Below are 18,702 nucleotides of genomic sequence, written 5' to 3'. Positions count from 1 at the left end.
GTCTACTATTTGAATTCCAAGGGTTCTTTGTGCAATCATCTCAAGAACATAAGATCGAAATATTACCGTTGCCAGTCTCTACGTCATTAGGAAACAAGAGAATAATGGATTGCAAATTATCCCCTAGCAGTAGAAAACATATTAAATGACGTATAGTCGGTAAATAAACCAGATTGTTGTTCAAGCGGTGAATAACGAATAACGAATTACGAGCAGTTTGTTATTCGTTTTTCACCTCGTTATTCGGGATTCACATATAACGTGTTCATGTATCTTTAATGACGATATTTCAGGATTTAATTCTTAAAGACCATTAGGAAAGGATAGAATAATGGATTGCAAAGTGTCCCCTAGCAGTAGAAAACATATTAAATGACGTATAGTCGGTAAATAAACCAGATTGTTATTCAAGCGGTGAATAACGAATAACGAGTTGTTTGTTATTCGTTTTTCACCTCGTTATTCGGGATTCACATATAAAGTGTTCATGTATCTTTAATGAAGATATTTCAGGATTTAATTCTAAACGATCATTAGACAAGAATTGAATAATGGATTGCAAAGTATCCCCTAGCAATAGAAAACATATTAAATGACGTATAGTCGGTAAATAAACCAGATTGTTATTCAAGCGGTGAATAACGAATAACGAACAGTTTGTTATTCGTTTTTCACCTCGTTATTCGGGATTCACATATAAAGTGTTCATGTATCTCTAATGAAGATATTTCAAGATTTAATTCTTAAAGATCATTAGGAAACAATAAAATAATGGATTGCAAAGTATCCCCTATCAGTAGAAAACATATTAAATGACGTATAGTCGGTAAATAAACCAGATTGTTATTCAAGCGGTGAATAACGAATAACGAGTTGTTTGTTATTCGTTTTTCACCTCGTTATTCGGGATTCACATATAAAGTGTTCATGTATCTTTAATGAAGATATTTTAGGATTTATTTCTAAACGATTATTAGACAACAATAGAATGGTGGATAGAAAAGTATCCCCTAGCAGTAGAAAACATATTAAATGACGTATAGTCGGTAAATAAACCAGATTGTTATTCAAGCGGTAAATAACGAATAACGAGCAGTGAATAACGAATAATTAGCTGGACTGCCTCGTTATTGGCGAATAACAAGGGACATACTGCTTCGTTATTTGTTATTCAACTTCATATTCAGGAATCAATTATGAAGTTAGCCATCACTAGGATGATGGATGTCAAGTATCCCCGTTATAATCTACTTGTATGTGTACTGTATTTTCTTTCCAAAGGATCATTACCTTCACCTTCTGTACCCTGTAAAATATGTAAATCAAACACATCCAGTCGTCTATCTTCTCAATGATCATTGGTTATGGAAGCAATTTTACATAAGCAGCAATGCTTGTTATTGTATCTATATATTGTATGTTAAATATATCTGCACTCACTAAGAAATAAAATATTTTTTAAACTAAGTATCCCCAAGTAGCATAACACTCAGCAATACGATTTCTAGACGAAGCATCGTCAAATTTGTATTCCGGATAAGCGGGATAGCTAGATTAAAAGCGAATAATATGCATCTCGTTATTCACTGCTGGAATAACAATCTGGATAGTTTTCAACCTGAAGAGATTGTTCTGTATTTAAAGTCTCTAAGGGATACTTCATATTTGATTAACTGATAGCGAGGCAGCATGATGCTCGCTATTCGCCAATAAGTGGGCTAGCCTTAGCATCTCGAATTTAACCCTAGGGCAACATGTCGGTGGTGACGCTAATAGCCTTAATAATTTATATAGTGTTAGACATGCTGCCTAGTTATTCGTTTTAACTGAAAACAGACAACACTATAAAGATGAATAACCCCCAGGAGGATACTTGAGTTTCCATTTTTCTTTTGGCTTCTTTTTAAAAGTCATCCAATCCTTACATACACCTCTGCCTTTATCCGCTGGAATTCAGAATTTTGGTAATAAAGTCCTATAAACATAGATTGCATCTACTTAACTTGTTTCCATGTCCGTACATGTAAATATTATTATCGGCTTTGCGCATTAAAATAGAATCATAGTAGCCCTTGGTCACTTAGTATCCTTAAAGATTTTTTATTTGTGGTTTTAGGTAACCGGCAATGTATTGATAATTCGTTTTTCTGTTGCAATTTAGCAATTAAATATTTTGAGCTCTTGACAACCTTTGCTTCGATATCAATATTTTGGAAGTTAGTGGTCAAACGGAAACGTAATATAATCGGACAGGTTTTATGGTCGGCTTTAGTTATTACAAAACAACACCAGAATGTGCGTGTTGATTGCGTGATATTCAATTTTTACAATTATATTATAGATTTGAAAGGAAAAAATTTGAAAGCGAGTAGCATTGAACTTGATGAGCAGCCTGAAGTTTCATTTTTAAACCAGGTATATTATTTGCATGTAACCTGTTTAGTAACTGTTTATGCATTGCCGGTTTTTGCTGACAATAGTAATGTTATGATTTTGAAAACATAACTTGATGCGAGTGCTATTTAATTCGGTGACCTGTCTGAAGTTTCAAGTCTTTAAACAAGTTAATTATGTACATAGAAATTTAACATAGAATTAAACTGTATCTTTGTTTTTTTAATAATAAACCTGAGTTATGGATTTAGATCATTTCGATGATTACTCAGATAACGAGTCTGATGTTTATGTTAAAAGCGCATCAGATGATGTAAGTGCAGCATACCATAGGGAAACAGAAAATCAACCGAACATTGATGATGCATCAAATTCGCCAACTGGATGTAATTTAGGTGGCGATCCAGAACCAGAAAATTGTGCCAATACAGAATTTTCTGATAATGAATCTTCAGAAAAACTTATTCCGAGATCATTCTGTTTTTTCATATCACCAGCCGAATGGTCTATTCTTGAAATAAGAACCAGTGAGGGAGGCGACAGAAGATTTGGGGGGGGGGGGTGGACTGAATTTTTTGCCTCCAAGATTAATGAAATAAACGAAACCTGTCCACTTACATTTACATTAAAAAGAATAAAAAAAGAAAACTCAAGAAAAAAGAAATCTAAACTTTTTATAGGAAAAGCACACTGCAGGTTTCCTAAATGTGTTCAATATACAATTACAATTAAGAGAACTCCTAAAGCAGACAAACATACAAAAGTAAAAGTGAAGGTTGCTAATAATATAGCTCCCATTTCCCACCCAAAGGATTCTCTTGAAGACCGCCCAATAAAAGGGAAGCATAGAGAAACTGTAGCATCGGAAGTCAAAACTTCCGGGGCATCTGCTGCATCCTACACTCGACTTGGTAGTGTTTCTTCTGAGGCTATTGCGGTCGGTAACAAATCCCGATTCGGGACGAAAGATGTAATGCGGAAAATCGCATCTGAAGTGAACATATCTGAGCGACTACACAGAGATGTAGTTCTGGAGATTGCTATTCAGAAGGAAGTCTTTGACCAGCTCGAAGAATCAAGCAAAATAAAAGGTCGGATTCAGAAACTATCTCTTTATCCTTTCATAACTCATATTTACTCAGAACAACAACTAGAGATATTGCACAGACTTTGCACTTGTGGTACAGGAATTTTATATTTCGACGCCACAGGACAGGCCATAAGCAAAATACCTGACCAACATAAGAAAGTGTTTTATTACCCATTACTGATTAAAGCAAATCCCGATGACCCTCCTTTTCCGGTTGCAGAAATGCTTTAGAACAGCCACACGACTGCTGACGTGGCTATTTTTTTTATGAGTATAAAAAGAGATCTGAATTATTTGCATCCTAATAGCCTAAATCCCCAGAGAATTGAAATTGATTTTAGTTGGGCTTTCATTCATGCCATTACATTGGCATTTAATCGGGAATCTTTAGCCCAGTACCTGAATCGTTCCTGGAACCATATGGTAAATGGTGCCAATTGGGGTGACAAAACCAAAATTCACATTTGTTCAGCTCACTTGTTACACAAAATTTCGGGAAATTTAGATAAATTTTGTGAAGACAAAAATCTGAAAAAATTTATTTTGTATGTAATCAGCAAAATGGTGGATTCCAAGGGCCTCGGTGATATAGATAAACTATTTGAAAGCCTTTCAGTTGTGCTTCTGACTAAGTTCGAGAACGACCACGAGAATTTTAAGATGGCAAAGTCTGTTTTAGAACAGTACATCCTAGGTCTAAAGACGTCAGAAGGCGTTGAAATGTCCACAAGAGATGGGCCATACTTAGAAGATAATACTGAGCCACAAACCGAAAAGCCATCGCGATGCCTGTTTGCCACTCATTTCAATTCTATCTTTTTCGATATAAATAGTAGTTTGCGCTCGTCATCACAAATTGTTGATAATACCTGCATATCTAACCCGTACTATTCCCCTGAAGCATTGAAATATATCCCAGTACCACTGTGGAGTGGAATGCTACTTAATAAAATCAATCACGCAACAAATTCGCCCGCTGAAGGGTGGATGAAAATCGTGAAAAAAGACATACTGCAAGGCAAACTTCGGTTAAGACCCGGCAAGTTTATCTTGGCAGTAAACCAGTCATTGAAAGGTCGCTTAAGGGAGATAACTCTTCCGACTAAAACAAAAAAACGCAAATTGAAAGAAACAAAATCTGAAGATAAAACCGATTTTACGGATGAGGAAATGTGGGGAGGTAAATCCAAAAAAAAGGGTGTTTACTTTAGGTCCCCAGAACACGTACCTGAAACAAACGTTAAGAGATCGAAACCGCGTTCCACAACCGGCGAGGATGGATTGCATTGGGCTGGACAGGTAAACTTAGACAACAAAGTCGTCCACTTGTCAAACACCTGTACGGTTAATAATTTACTTACACTGATACACGAGGTACTTTCTAACGACCCACAAATTCGGGAATGGTTTGAGAACCATACAGATATCAATGCATGTTCAACATTATTGGATATACATAATATGTTTTTAGCAAAACAATGGTCTGAGGGAAGAGCACTGTGGCTTCTCAAATTTCTAAAAAGACCTTCAAGCCGGAATTGGAATATTTGGGGAAGTGAAGCCGAAATGTTTGTAAAACACTACGAACCAGTTCAAGAAGTAATGTCTACTTATGAATGTTTCAAACGAACGTGTCTAGTGAAACTAAATACTGAAACAAGCTGTGAGATCTTACTTGGGTAGGTATATTACTTTATATATGACTATTCTCACATTTACCCATTATATAAAGATGAGATTAATTATATGCGTGTAGTTTTAATGCAGTTTTGAAGTCCACTTGATCGGTATGTAAACGAAAGCATATATACAAGGTGTTTCAAAAGTACCTCATTATTTTATTTTATGTCTTATATTAAAAGAACAATTACAAAATTTTCATTTATTTCCTCTCGTAATATTATTTTTCTTCCCTTTTTTTTAAAAAAAAAAAGACTTTTGAAAAACATCGTATATTTGTATATAATTACGTATAAAGTTAACAATTTACATGTATTTTTTTTTTACAGGAGTGAAGAATTTACAGGGCCGGAATCGTTTCAAGAATGTATAAGGAAGTGGGAAGAAGGAAAAACGTTTCCATGTCATAGAGGTAAGTAATTGTTAAATTTTATTTATTTTATGTTTGGGGCTGTGCTGGCTCAGTGAGTAAGACGTTTTCTTGCTAACCTGGATGTGGGGGGGATTTAATGGTTAACGCATGCGCGTAGAATCAGAAGATCGGCCATTGAGTTAAGTGGCGTGGTTTCGATTCCCCACTTGTACTTGGCAAGGAGTGGGGTTCCCTGTTCAACATTGGGGGTTTTCTCCGGGTCCCCCGCTTTCCTCCGACTGCTATAGACCCACACGCGCAAGCGAATTATTTAAATACAATTGAACCAATACAATTGAAGGGATCTCCCTTGCGATGCAGAACAAAGGGACAGCATATAGTCGCCCGGTTGAGACGAAATACCGAGGTCCCGTGTACACATTGCCGTACACGTAAAAGATTCTCTTTGCGGTTGAAATTCGATAGCATACTGTATAGCGTATGCCCGTCTTCATTAGCCCACCAGTCTGTTTAAACTCCATTTCACTTTATTTGTGTTTGCTTGACTCGCCGTCGGTCTATCGAACTCTGTACTTCCGACGATGATGATGAAAATGTATGTCCCTTGTCACTGCTGAAGCACCCCCTCCTTGTTGACGGTTAATTACTTACTCATTCCTTATCCCATTACAGATTTAAACTACATCGTTTTGTTTCCTTGGTAAAATGGCGAATAATGATTATGGAATAAAATACGTAAACACATTTCAAATCAATATAAATATATTATGATTCTATGAGCAATATTGGTAAATTTTGAAAAAGGAATATCAGGAATAAGTATTTAACTTAGCCCCCCCCCCCCCCCCCCACACGGTATCAATTTTTTTTTATTTTACTTTTTAGGGCCTGTAGATCGCCCCTGTAATGGGTCGCGTCATCAAACATTTTTCTGTTTTACAAATGGATCACCGCCCATATTAATAATATCTGTAACATTCCTTAGCCAAGAGCATGGTATGCGCCACGAAGACTTACCGGAAGAAGTAGACATTCTCGGAGAAAGGTTAGTACAAAATGCACCCTGAAACTGCAAATTGCTGAAACTGATAATAATGCACCTGCCGAGTAAAAGGTTTTCTCTCAAGCAATGAATGGTCTTTCTTTTATATCGCTAACTATTTTCTGAACCCAATTTCTACCAATTCTAGTTCATTAATAATAGATTAATTCAACTTTAGCGTATTGCTGAGGGCCTTGTAAAGAATAGTATTTTGTCGTTCAAACCGAGCTCCCTTGTACACTTTTGGCAGCACGTTTAAGATCCCATGAGAGTTGGAAATTGAACTAATTGTACTTTTCTGCACCAGCCGGGCATATGTAATAGCATACTGCAAGGTGTATGCCTGTTTGGTGCCAAAAAGTACTTCATGTCGTTAATACGTTTTTCACTTCTTTTAAATTTTTATGTTCTATGTTTTTCAGATATAATGTGTTTGGGTACACAGTTTGTGAGTCCAACCACTTTAAAGCTTACTTTAAAAGGGATGAACGATGGTTTTGTTATAATGGACTTTCAAAACCGGAGATCCAATTAGTAGGACAGACCATTACCATCAATGGATATATGGAACACGTAATTGTTGTCATCAAAGACGTTCATATCTAAGTTCGTCGCCATTGTGTTTGAGAGATTAAAAGGTCTTATCATTTCGGTGTTAGTTTTAGTGAGAAGTTCTCACGATGTTACTTTCTCTTTTGCCATTGCCTTAAATGATGATAGATCAGTATGCACCGTTTTTAACAAAGCAAAATCAACATAAACATGTTCATGTTTTGATAAAAAAAAAATGGAGAAAAAAAACCCTGTACTTTCCAAAAATAGAAAATATTGTTACATTAGATATTGTTCGTTAATACCTGTGATATATTATGTTTAATTACAAGAACAATTAGTTGAATATGTATACGGTAGTATTAATTTTACATAAAATTAGTTTGCTAAAGATATATACGTGTTTTTAATCTTCTTATACGCTGGTGTTTACATGCCTCGGTGAGTATTCGATCCCTGTGATCACCTAGAAGGTTCATCGAGATTTTCCGGAGTGGTTCCATTGTCAGTGATGCACAGGACGGGGTTGTCCCTCGTTATTGGCTATTCGTTATTCACCGCTTGAATAACAATCTGGTTTATTTACCGACTATACGCCATTTAATTAGTTTTCTACTGCTAGGGGATACTTTGCAATACATTATTCTATTGTTGTCTAGAGATCGTTTTGAATTAAATTATGAAATATCCCCATTAAAGATGAATGAACACCTACATATGTGAATCCGGAATAACGAGGTGAAAAACGAATAACAAACAGCTCGTTATTCGTTGCTTGAATAACAATCTCGGCTGTTGTTCGTCTAGAAGTCGTTTTGCTGTCTTTTATAGTACTGGGAGATACTTGGCATCCATCATTCTAGTCATGGCTAGCTGCATATCTCAATCCCGAATAACTAGTTGAATAACGAATAACGAGGAGGCTTGTACCTCGTTATTGACGAATAATGAGGTTGGCTACCCTCGTTATGTGAATCCGGAATAACGAAGTGAAAAACGAATAACAACCAGCTCGTTATTCGTTGCTTGAATAACAATGTCGGCTGTTGTTCGTCTAGAAGTCGTTTTGCTGTCTTTTATAGTACTGAGAGATACTTGGCATCCATCATTCTAGTCATGGCTAGCTGCATATCTCAATCCCGAATAACTAGTTGAATAACGAATAACGAGGAGGCTTGTACCTCGTTATTGACGAATAATGAGGTTGGCTACCCTCTTTATGTGAATCCGGAATAACGAAGTGAAAAACGAATAACCAACAGCTCGTTATTCGTTGCTTGAAGAACAATGTGGGCTGTTGTTCGTCTTGAAGTAGTTTTGCTGTCTTTTATAGTACTGAGAGATACTTGGCATCCATCATTCTAGTCATGGCTAGCTGCATATCTCAATCCCGAATAACTAGTTGAATAACGAATAACGAGGAGGCTTGTACCTCGTTATTGACGAATAATGAGGTTGGCTACCCTCTTTATGTGAATCCGGAATAACGAAGTGAAAAACGAATAACCAACAGCTCGTTATTCGTTGCTTGAAGAACAATGTGGGCTGTTGTTCGTCTTGAAGTAGTTTTGCTGTCTTTTATAGTACTGGGAGATACTTGGCATCCATCATTTTAGTCATGGCTAGCTGCATATCTCAATCCCGAATAACTAGTTGAATAACGAGGAGACTTGTACCTCGTTATTGACGAATAATGAGGCCGGCTACCCTCGTTATTCGTTATTCACCGCTTGAAAAACAATCTGGTTTATTTACCGACTATACGTCATTTAATATGTTTTCTACTGCCAGGGGATACTTTGCAATCCATTATTATATTGTTGTCTAGTGATCGTTTAGAATTAAATCCTGAAATATCCTCATTAAAGATACATGAACACCTTCCTATGTGAATCCCGAATAACGAGGTGAATAACGAATAACAAACAGCTCGTTATTCGTTATTCACCGCTTGAATAACAATCTGGTTTATTTACCGACTATACGTCATTTAATATGTTTTCTACTGCTAGGGGATACTTTGCAATCCATTATTCTATTGTTTCCTAATGATCTTTAAGAATTAAATCCTGAAATATCTTAATTAAAGATACATGAACACCTTATATGTGAATCCCGAATAACGAGGTGAAAAACGAATAACAAACTGCTCGTTATTCGTTATTCACCGCTTGAATAACAATCTGGTTTATTTACCGACTATACGTCATTTAATATGTTTTCTACTGCTAGGGGATACTTTGCAATCCATTATTCTATTGTTTCCTAATGATCTTTAAGAATTAAATCCTGAAATATCTTAATTAAAGATACATGAAGACATTATATGTGAATCCCGAATAACGAGGTGAACAACGGATAACAAACTGCTCGTTATTCGTTATTCACCGCTTGAATAACAATCTGGTTTATTTACCGACTATACGTCATTTAATATGTTTTCTATTGCTAGGGGATACTTTGCAATCCATTATTCTATTCTTCTCTAATGATCGTTTAGAATTAAATCCTGAAATATCTTCATTAAAGATACATGAACACTTTATATGTGAATCCCGAATAACGAGGTGAAAAACGAATAACAAACAGCTCGTTATTCGTTATTCACCGCTTGAATAACAATCTGGTTTATTTACCGACTATACGTCATTTAATATGTTTTCTATTGCTAGGGGATACTTTGCAATCCATTATTCTATTGTTTCCTAATGATCTTTAAGAATTAAATCCTGAAATATCTTCATTAATGATACATGAACACATTATATGTGAATCCCGAAAAACGAGGTGAAAAACGAATAACAAACAGCTCGTTATTCGTTATTCGCCACTTGAATAACAATCTGGTTTATTTACCGACTATACGTCATTTAATATGTTTTCTATTGCTAGGGGATACTTTGCAATCCATTATTCTATTGTTTCCTAATGATCTTTAAGAATTAAATCCTGAAATATCTTCATCAATGATACATGAACACCTTCAGATGTGAATCCCGAATAACGAGGTGAAAAACGAATAACAAACAGCTCGTTATTCGTTATTCGTTATTTACCACTTGAATAACAATCTGGTTTATTTACCGACTATACGAGGTGAAAAACGAATAACAAACAGCTCATTATTCGTTATTCACCGATTGAATAACAATCTGGTTTATATATCGACTTTACGTCATTTAATATGTTTTCTACTGCTAGGGGATACTTTGCAATCAATCATTCTATTGTTGCCTAATGATCTTTTCAAATTTAATCCTGAAATATCTTTATATCTGCTTAAATGACAATGTGGACTGTTTTTCGTCTAGGGGTCGTTTTGCTGTGTTTTATACTACTGGGGGATACTTGGCATCCATCATTCTAGCCATGGCTAGCTGCATATTGGAATCCCGAATATAAAATTGAATAACGAATGACTATTCGTCATTTAATAAGTTTTCTACTGCTAGGGGATTATAAATCCTGAAATATCTTCATTAAAGATCGATGAACACCGTCATATGTGAATCCCGAATAACGAGGTGAAAAACGAACAGCTCTTTATTTGCTGCTTAAAATAACAATATGGACTGTTTTTCGTCTAGAGTTCGTTTTGCTGTGTTTTATACTACTGGGGGATACTTGACATCCATCATTCTAGTCATGGCTAGCTGCATATTGGAATCCCGAATATAAAACTGAATAACGAATAACGAGGTAGCTTGTACCTCGTTATTCGCCAGTAACGAGGTAAGTCGCCTCGTTATTCGTTATTCGTTATTGGTGAATAACGAATAACGAATAACGAGGTAGCTTGTACCTCGTTATTCGCCAATAACGAGGTAAGTCACCTCGTTATTCGTTATTGGTGAATAACGAATAACGAAAAACGATTCAGCCTAAAAGCTTTACCTAAAACAAAAGATGCAAAAATATGGCTTACCCCAACCTAAAATTTTCAACCATGAAGAAGACAATAGTTTGTGCAGGTGATTTGTGCAGGTGAGTAAAGCTCTAGGCTTTATAGTAGTAGACGCAGGTCATATAATTTACTCACCTGCACAAACTATTGTCTTCTTCATGGTTGAAAATTTCAGGTTGGGGTAAGTCATCTTTTTGCATCTTTTGTTTTAGAGTAAAGCTTTAGTAGTAGACGCAGTTCATATAACTATTTACAGGCTTACCTGATCAGACATTTTGCAATCTTCAATAATTTGGTATACTGTTAGGAAACAATAGAGTAATCAGTGAAGTGTGTGTAGAGAATAAGGCCGGATGTGTACAGCTAGCTGACAAGAAACAAACTGGAAGTGAGATCGGCGAACCTTTCCAGGCCATAAGCCTCCATGTCCGCCATATTTATTTCACAAATTGGAAACAAGTATGGCGGCTTGGGGGTGTTAACTTTTTTTTTATTTAATTATTTCGGTATTTTTGTAACCGGAGTTTAGCTTTAAGTGATCGATACTAAAAAAAGCAAACATTTAAAAATAATTGTAAAAATAATTTATACTTTTATAAATATATCTTGAATGGCTTCTGAGATATGCCTTGGAATAATGAAAGTAAAATTATTCAACTGCCAATTTACCAATTGTCATAAAGATATATTAAACGCTTTATGAGATTTTGTCTAGAAAAGTAATAGTAAAACCAATAACATAGTAAAATTTGATTCCATATAAACTGTAAAATTATTCAACGCAGATATTTCGACTTGGCAAACGACATAATTTGACGGGCGTACAAAGTTTCATAAATATATCGGGCAGTTTTATCATATAATCTCCATAATAAAAACTGATCTAACTACAAACTAAATCAGGTGTTAGTGTCCAAGACCCTCCAATTGTGAACTAAAAACGTGGTGATTTTACAATAGAAACATCCTTTACGTTTACAGAAATAGAATATTTTATCCAACTAAAAGAGATTCTGGTTAAAACAAACATATTAATGACTCATTGTCAAAACATTACATACATCTGTACTTACTATCGTTTATTGACCTTACGCCAAAACGGAAATCTCATTGTCACATGATCGTATTATAAAATCATTCTACAACTAAAGTTAACGCACATTACAAAATTAATTCTGATACCTACATAATACATTTCAAAATATAAATTATATTACCCAGAAGGTGACAAAGATATCACTTCTCCCATATCGCAAATACCACCATCACTGATACTACTAATGGGTTTTTTCTTTCGTATTACAATTACTACTATCATGGTTACTACTACATGGTTCTTTTTCATTACATTGAAGAGGGATAGGAGCATTTTGTCTATTGCGTACTACAAGAATCGTCGTCAGTATAAAGATTATTACTAGTACTGGAATTATAACAGCCACGACAATAATTGGACTGGAGTTTGTAGATGACACGATCTTGTCACGTGGTTTGGTTACATTAGTAATAGCCGTATAGTTGTCGTGGTTTAAATCTATATAAATATAACAAATAATGTATTTTAAAAGTGACTTTCGGAATACAACATTCTGGGATTATTACCGACATATCTGAGAGGTAGGTGTGAGGAGTATTAGATCATAAGGTCTGTTATTGATTCAAGTTGTGTGATTTCGATTCCCGGCTAGTACGTGACAAGGAGTAGGATTGTCAGTCCAATCTCGTATATTTTCTCCAAGTCCTCCAGCTTCCCCAACTGCTAAAGACCCCTAGCAAAAGATAATTTAAAATTGAACCATATGTTAGTTCCAAAATGACCTAGTTTGTGTCGAGTGGGCGTTAAACTTCATGTCGCTATGAAACGTCAGCAATAACCGACGACAAACCATATGAAGCTAAAACTGTATGTGTGACACTGTATGTGTCTACACGTCATTCTGGACAGATGTTTCTACACGTCATTCTGCACAGAGATCTATTCTCAAAGTAGAACGATCGATGTGTGCAGAATGGCGACACGCCTCCAAATATATTATGCCATTTCGAGACAAAATTAATCAAATCACAAAATAAAAACAACAAGCCAACAGTGAGGCTGATGTCCCCCGCCGAAATCCGCAAATAAATAGATGCCACATATTAATTAATCGCACATCTATTTTTTTCCAGTATCGAGCAATCAAACTGTTTATCAACTATACACTAAATTTCATCACTCTCTATCAGACAGAATCAAAGTTATATTGTCCCAAAGCATCGACCAAGGAAATTGCTTATCTCTGCTTAGCTTGAGATCGATATGTTAATCATTGAACTCAGTCAAGACGAACATCTACATCAAGTTTAAACATTCTACCTCAATTAGAAGCAGTGTGAACATTTTAGCTCAATTAGAAGGAGAGTTATTGTGTTCCGAAGTCTCGGCCAATCAAATTGCTTATCGCTCTGCTTACCCTGAGCGGAAAATGCTCATCATCGAACTTAATCAAGGTACTGATGTAATAAAACTATACACCAAGTTTCATCACTCTCACTTAATTAGAACTAAAGTTATCGTGTCCCAAAGCATCAATCAATCAAATTGCTTATCTCTGCTTACACTAAGCAGAAAATGCTCATCTTCGAACTCCATCAACGCATTGACCTAATATACACCCACACCAAGTTTGAACATTCTAGGTCAATTAGAAGGAGAGTTATTGTGTCCCAAAAAGTGTGACGGACAGACAGACGGACGGACAGGCAGGCGGACAGACAGACAGACGGACGAACCCATTTTAATAGTCCCCTGCTTTCTTCAAAAGGCCGGGGACAAATATCACAAACATACAATTAACAATTGAAAGAACATTTTCTGTTCATTAAGCCAGGGACATAAATTGTGACTAAAATCAACCCAAGGCTGTAATTTGTGACGTCACTTAAAAAGTAAATATAGAAATGTTTATAATATTTACCATCGACATCGTTAAGTTGCAATCGACACTGACAAAAGTGGCCATCACCTGGTATCACTCTACATATGTATGTTAAATTAAAGTCACTTTCGGATGTATCAATTAAAACAAGAGTTATCTGCCTTCTGTCATCAGCCACCTCTGTTATATTAAATACCAGTCTGCCTTTAAATAATGGTTCGGGTACAAATTTATTCTGATACCAATACCCCAGATCGTCTTCCTATTAAAGACATAAAATACATGATGTCATCGACTGATATTTACATTTTCGAAGCAACGGTAACAATGTCTTGGTGGGCTTGCCAACTAATCAGCATAGTAGATACATCTCCTGAATTATTGACATAAAATGGAACCATTTGTTAGTCCCGAATAAAATATCCTAGAGTGTCTATTTTAGAGAAGAATATTCTCCGAAAATAGGGTTGGAACCAAAGGAAAATAGTAGCCATTGATTAAATTGTTTGGCTTAGATTTGTATTTGGCTATAAATGAATAACAGGCACTACTCACCTCTTTTCCAGTGCTATCGATCCTCGATATTATAACTGCTATAATCGGGTAACGATATTGATACATCCAGGTAAATATTGATCTGTTTATATCAACTTCTATCCCTTCACCTTTACATGCTGATCCTGGAATTTAAGAGGGTAGACCAGTGTTTTTCATCCATTCATTTGGATGCATTTTTCACCAGTAAATGTTGCAACTAGTTTAGTACAGGTGAATATTTATTATGTAGAATATGGATCCCATAAAATTATTATATCTCGATAGCCATGAAGTTGTTATGTCCCGATAGGTTTAAAGTTCATACAATGCATTACAAGACCTCATCGGCACTATGTATGCAATCTATTTTCTGCTGCGTTCTGAATTCAAGCAAGTTCGGTAAAATGATGGGTTGGTTCTGTGATAATAAAAATGTTGAAGACGTAGAAAAATATATTTGGTTTAATTTTGTAAAAGATGTCAATGTTACAATATGAAGGGGGTTGAAATATATGTAGTAACACTGGAATGTTGAACAGATACTATAACTATATTCTCAATTATAAAATTTAAATCTTACTTTCAGCCAACAGTCCAACACCTTGTTTGTAAGAGATGTGATCATCATAGAAGACATGACAGTAGTAGATTTTATCAAAATCATCATTAACTGTTTCTTGTAATTGGAGACTGATCCTTTCTCCACCCCCGTTGTTTATTGATACTGTATTTAGTATCAGTTCAGTTGAAACATCTACATTGTTTTGTTTGAAACCTTTCTCGATCGTCCATTTACCAATATCTATAGTCTGTATAACGAACATAAAACACAATCAGAAGTTAGATAAATTGGTGCTGTCTTATTTATCAGATTCAGATACAATTCAAACATAGAATATTTTGACCCAGTCGATCAATTGGAGGGTTACGGAATTAGCGCGAACATAGGGAATCAGTTATTGTTAGCGGCTGCAGTAGAGAGGGGTAACAACGCCACAGACGACCCATAGTGTTGTGAGGGTATCAGTTGAAAGTCGATTACTCATAACCAATTCTAAAACTGGTGAACGGAACTGACCTTTAATAAATAATATCTACATTTTTATATAGCATGTAATTGTTAAAATGCGGGTTGAAAATCTTTTGTATACTTCTAGCATAAAGGTTATGGCTTTTAAAATTAGATAGAACTAACTTTATTCTAATACAGTTTTCTGTAAGCTAATAAACTCGGTTGTATACCCCAACTGGGATATCTATCATACAGATCCAGGTTTAATCCCGACCGGTCATATTCTGATACACGATATGGAAACTGAGTATCGATTGACATAATAAAATTTGATCTTACATGATTGGTTATTTGATGTTTTCGACTGAGGATGATTTTGTTGATCGATTTAGTGGTTTTATATTCCCAGTATAGTTCCACATCTTGGCGAAGAGTTGAACTTACAGGTTTTCGAGTTGTTGACATCCAAGTGAAATCTGAATTTAATCGTAACGTATTACAAGGTATTGCTTTCTGGGAACATTGTTTTGATCAAGGTAATATATAAAAGATTTAAGTTTAATGGGATGAGGAGGTGAGAGTAACTTGCTACTTTTCTACACGAACCTAGGCTAATGCAGACGGGAATACGAGGTTATGTAGTGTCCTATGTTGGGACAGGGAATTTTTGGGCTAATCTTTATCGAATTCGAACCGCCTGGAAGAACGGCTTTCTGTCCCACCGAACAGCTAGACGTTGTTCTATGCCAGGCTTCTCATCCTACACCAGTGTCAAGTGGAACCACGCTAGCAAATCCCGCGAGACTAGTTAAAGAACTATACCAGATTTAAATATCGGTTTTAGAGTTGCAATTCTATTAATGTCAAATCAAGATGAAATCCCTAAAATATACCAAACCTTCTTCCTCGATCGCATCACCGAAGATATAACAATTGTAATTATGTTGGTTTAGACATTCATTTGATTATTGGAAAGCTATATTCGATTTCACACAATTTACCTGCCAAACTGATATTGATGTCTTTGTATTCTCCTGGTTGGTTGTTTAGATAACATCTATACACACCATAATCGTTATCTGATATATCATGAACAAGAAAGGTTATCTTGATCTGTCCATCTGTTCTCGCCACTTGTAGCTCATACTTTACACCATCGATCCGATGCTCTTTAAATCTACCGTCTTGATTCTATAATAAAAATAAAACTTAATATCTATTCTGTTTTCGCCTACCCTCGGTATCCACAGTGGTATCATTCCGTTTTACTCTAGTTAGTGATATAGAACGGAATTATACCACTAGAGATATCATACCAAGGATGTTTTTTGGCTCTGTGGTAAAATAATGTAAATATACTGTACCCGGAACTGAATTATTGGTTTGATCTCGGCATCGTCCGTTCTAAATAACCAGTTAAGTTGAACCGAACTACCCAGTGTTGTCACTGTTTGTTCAGAAGATGCAGCTAGAAAACAAACATAACACCAGAATAATAAAATATATATTTCTATTCAAACCCAGATATTCTGGAGATTATGATGCTTCGCAATGCCACAACGTCTTCCAGTAGGAGTGCAGATATTAATAACGGTTCTATTCGTGTATTCGGCTGGGATATATGTTATGTTTTCCATTCTTGAGTTTAACGTTTTCTATAACAAAGAACAATTACCTGTGCAATAAGAGTTATTTAAGAGCAAACCTGAAACAGAAATTGAAAGGAATGTAGTTTTGGTGCGGAAGCATTTATTTTGACAGGAGCTCAGTCCAAATTAGTACCATATCAGCGATTTTGACACCAAATACTAGCCTAATTTGATAACTGCATTTGATAACCAGGCCCGAGCGGAATTGTATTCTAGCCTCGAGATGTTTGTAGCCAAAAAGAGTTGTATTTTGTACCGTGGCCTGTGTTTTCAAGTTTTAAACCCCTACTATAACTGTTTATCTGGTTTTGCTAATACCAAATGTAATTACCCTGTCACTGATGTAATCATTTTAAATAAACATGTAATGGCAAAACATATATGGGATGTTTGCTCGGAGAAAAGTATTATATTTTTGCTTTATTTGGAGATATTTCAAGGACATAACAAAAGACAACTTTACTACATGTAGGACGGCATACAAAACTATACATGCAATAATTCCACAATGTGTTTCGAAATGAAATTGAATCCTCGAATTTTGACCTAATGAATGAAGTTTAGTTTACTTACTAATTGTAAATATTATCATTCCATTTAATTTAAATTTAAAGCCTTTTTTCAGTGGTCCAAATTTTGATATTTTGGTAGGAGGCTGAATTGCAAGATCATCTTCTGCATTAAACCTACCACCACTGACCTCTTTTACCTGGGTTGTAGTGTTCGTCTTATTTGCTAGATCTGCAAAAGTGTCTATACTTGACATTTTTGATATTCCAGATGTGGAGTTAATTCCATTTAGCCTGTATCCGCTATCGACTATTTTTCGTTCCGTTCGTATTTTGATCTTTCCATGATCATATTTCGATTTGGGTAGGTGGATATCCTCTGAATTGCTTTCCTCGACGCCTCCAGTTCCTTTTTGGTTTGGTGTTGTTTTTGTCTCTGATCTTCCACGAGTTCTGTCGTTGGGAATCGGTTGATTTAATTTTCCCGATTTACATGGTTCGTTGTTGATATGAAAGGTTGATATTGATATTTCACTTTCATATTCATTTAATAGTTCTTGAAAAATGGGTATCTTTTGTTTCTTATCTGCAAAGATTAGGATAATGTGTCCATTATTGTTCCCCGTCGTCATTAGTCCAGTCGGGGTAGATCAACAGTAAGACATGAAACCCGACTTCAATTCGATTATTGTTCAAAACAAAAGTATAACAAAACTATCTTTGTGTACAACTATAGCGATAGATTAGGTCTACATAATCAAGGGCATTATCGCGGGACCATCCGTCTTTTGGATTAAATATAAAGGTATCAACTGTAGTACTTTACACATCTTACCCGGAAAGATTATGACATTATTTAAAACAGCAACAGATATTGGCTGTTGGAACACCACAGTAATGACGAATTTTAAAATTTGATTTAAAAACAACTGAAATACATATAATATTGAATTTATAGTCGCAATTGGACAATAAAATGAGCAATAGGAAACGAGGAGTGGGTCCACAACACTCCCTGAAATGTGTACTAGAGGCTGGACAA

At 35.5% G+C, this 18,702-nt stretch overlaps 2 long non-coding RNA genes across 2 annotated transcripts; both read right to left on the bottom strand.

Moving 5' to 3' along the window:
• Positions 1-11,700: 11,700 nt before the first annotated feature.
• On the bottom strand, positions 11,701-14,625 carry LOC130010895 (uncharacterized). The gene is made up of 3 exons (XR_008786185.1): positions 14,509-14,625; positions 13,993-14,215; positions 11,701-12,569 (listed from the first exon to the last, which is right to left on the bottom strand). It is a non-coding gene; the product is annotated as an uncharacterized LOC130010895 (long non-coding RNA).
• A 2,244-nt stretch (positions 14,626-16,869) lies between these two features.
• On the bottom strand, positions 16,870-17,858 carry LOC130010849 (uncharacterized). The gene is made up of 3 exons (XR_008786121.1): positions 17,725-17,858; positions 17,178-17,207; positions 16,870-16,970 (listed from the first exon to the last, which is right to left on the bottom strand). It is a non-coding gene; the product is annotated as an uncharacterized LOC130010849 (long non-coding RNA).
• Positions 17,859-18,702: the final 844 nt, after the last annotated feature.

The sequence above is a fragment of the Patella vulgata genome, chromosome 2 (genome assembly GCF_932274485.2).
Source record: "Patella vulgata chromosome 2, xgPatVulg1.2, whole genome shotgun sequence".
Lineage (NCBI taxonomy): Eukaryota > Metazoa > Mollusca > Gastropoda > Patellidae > Patella > Patella vulgata.
This window is presented reverse-complemented; position numbering and strand designations above follow the sequence as displayed.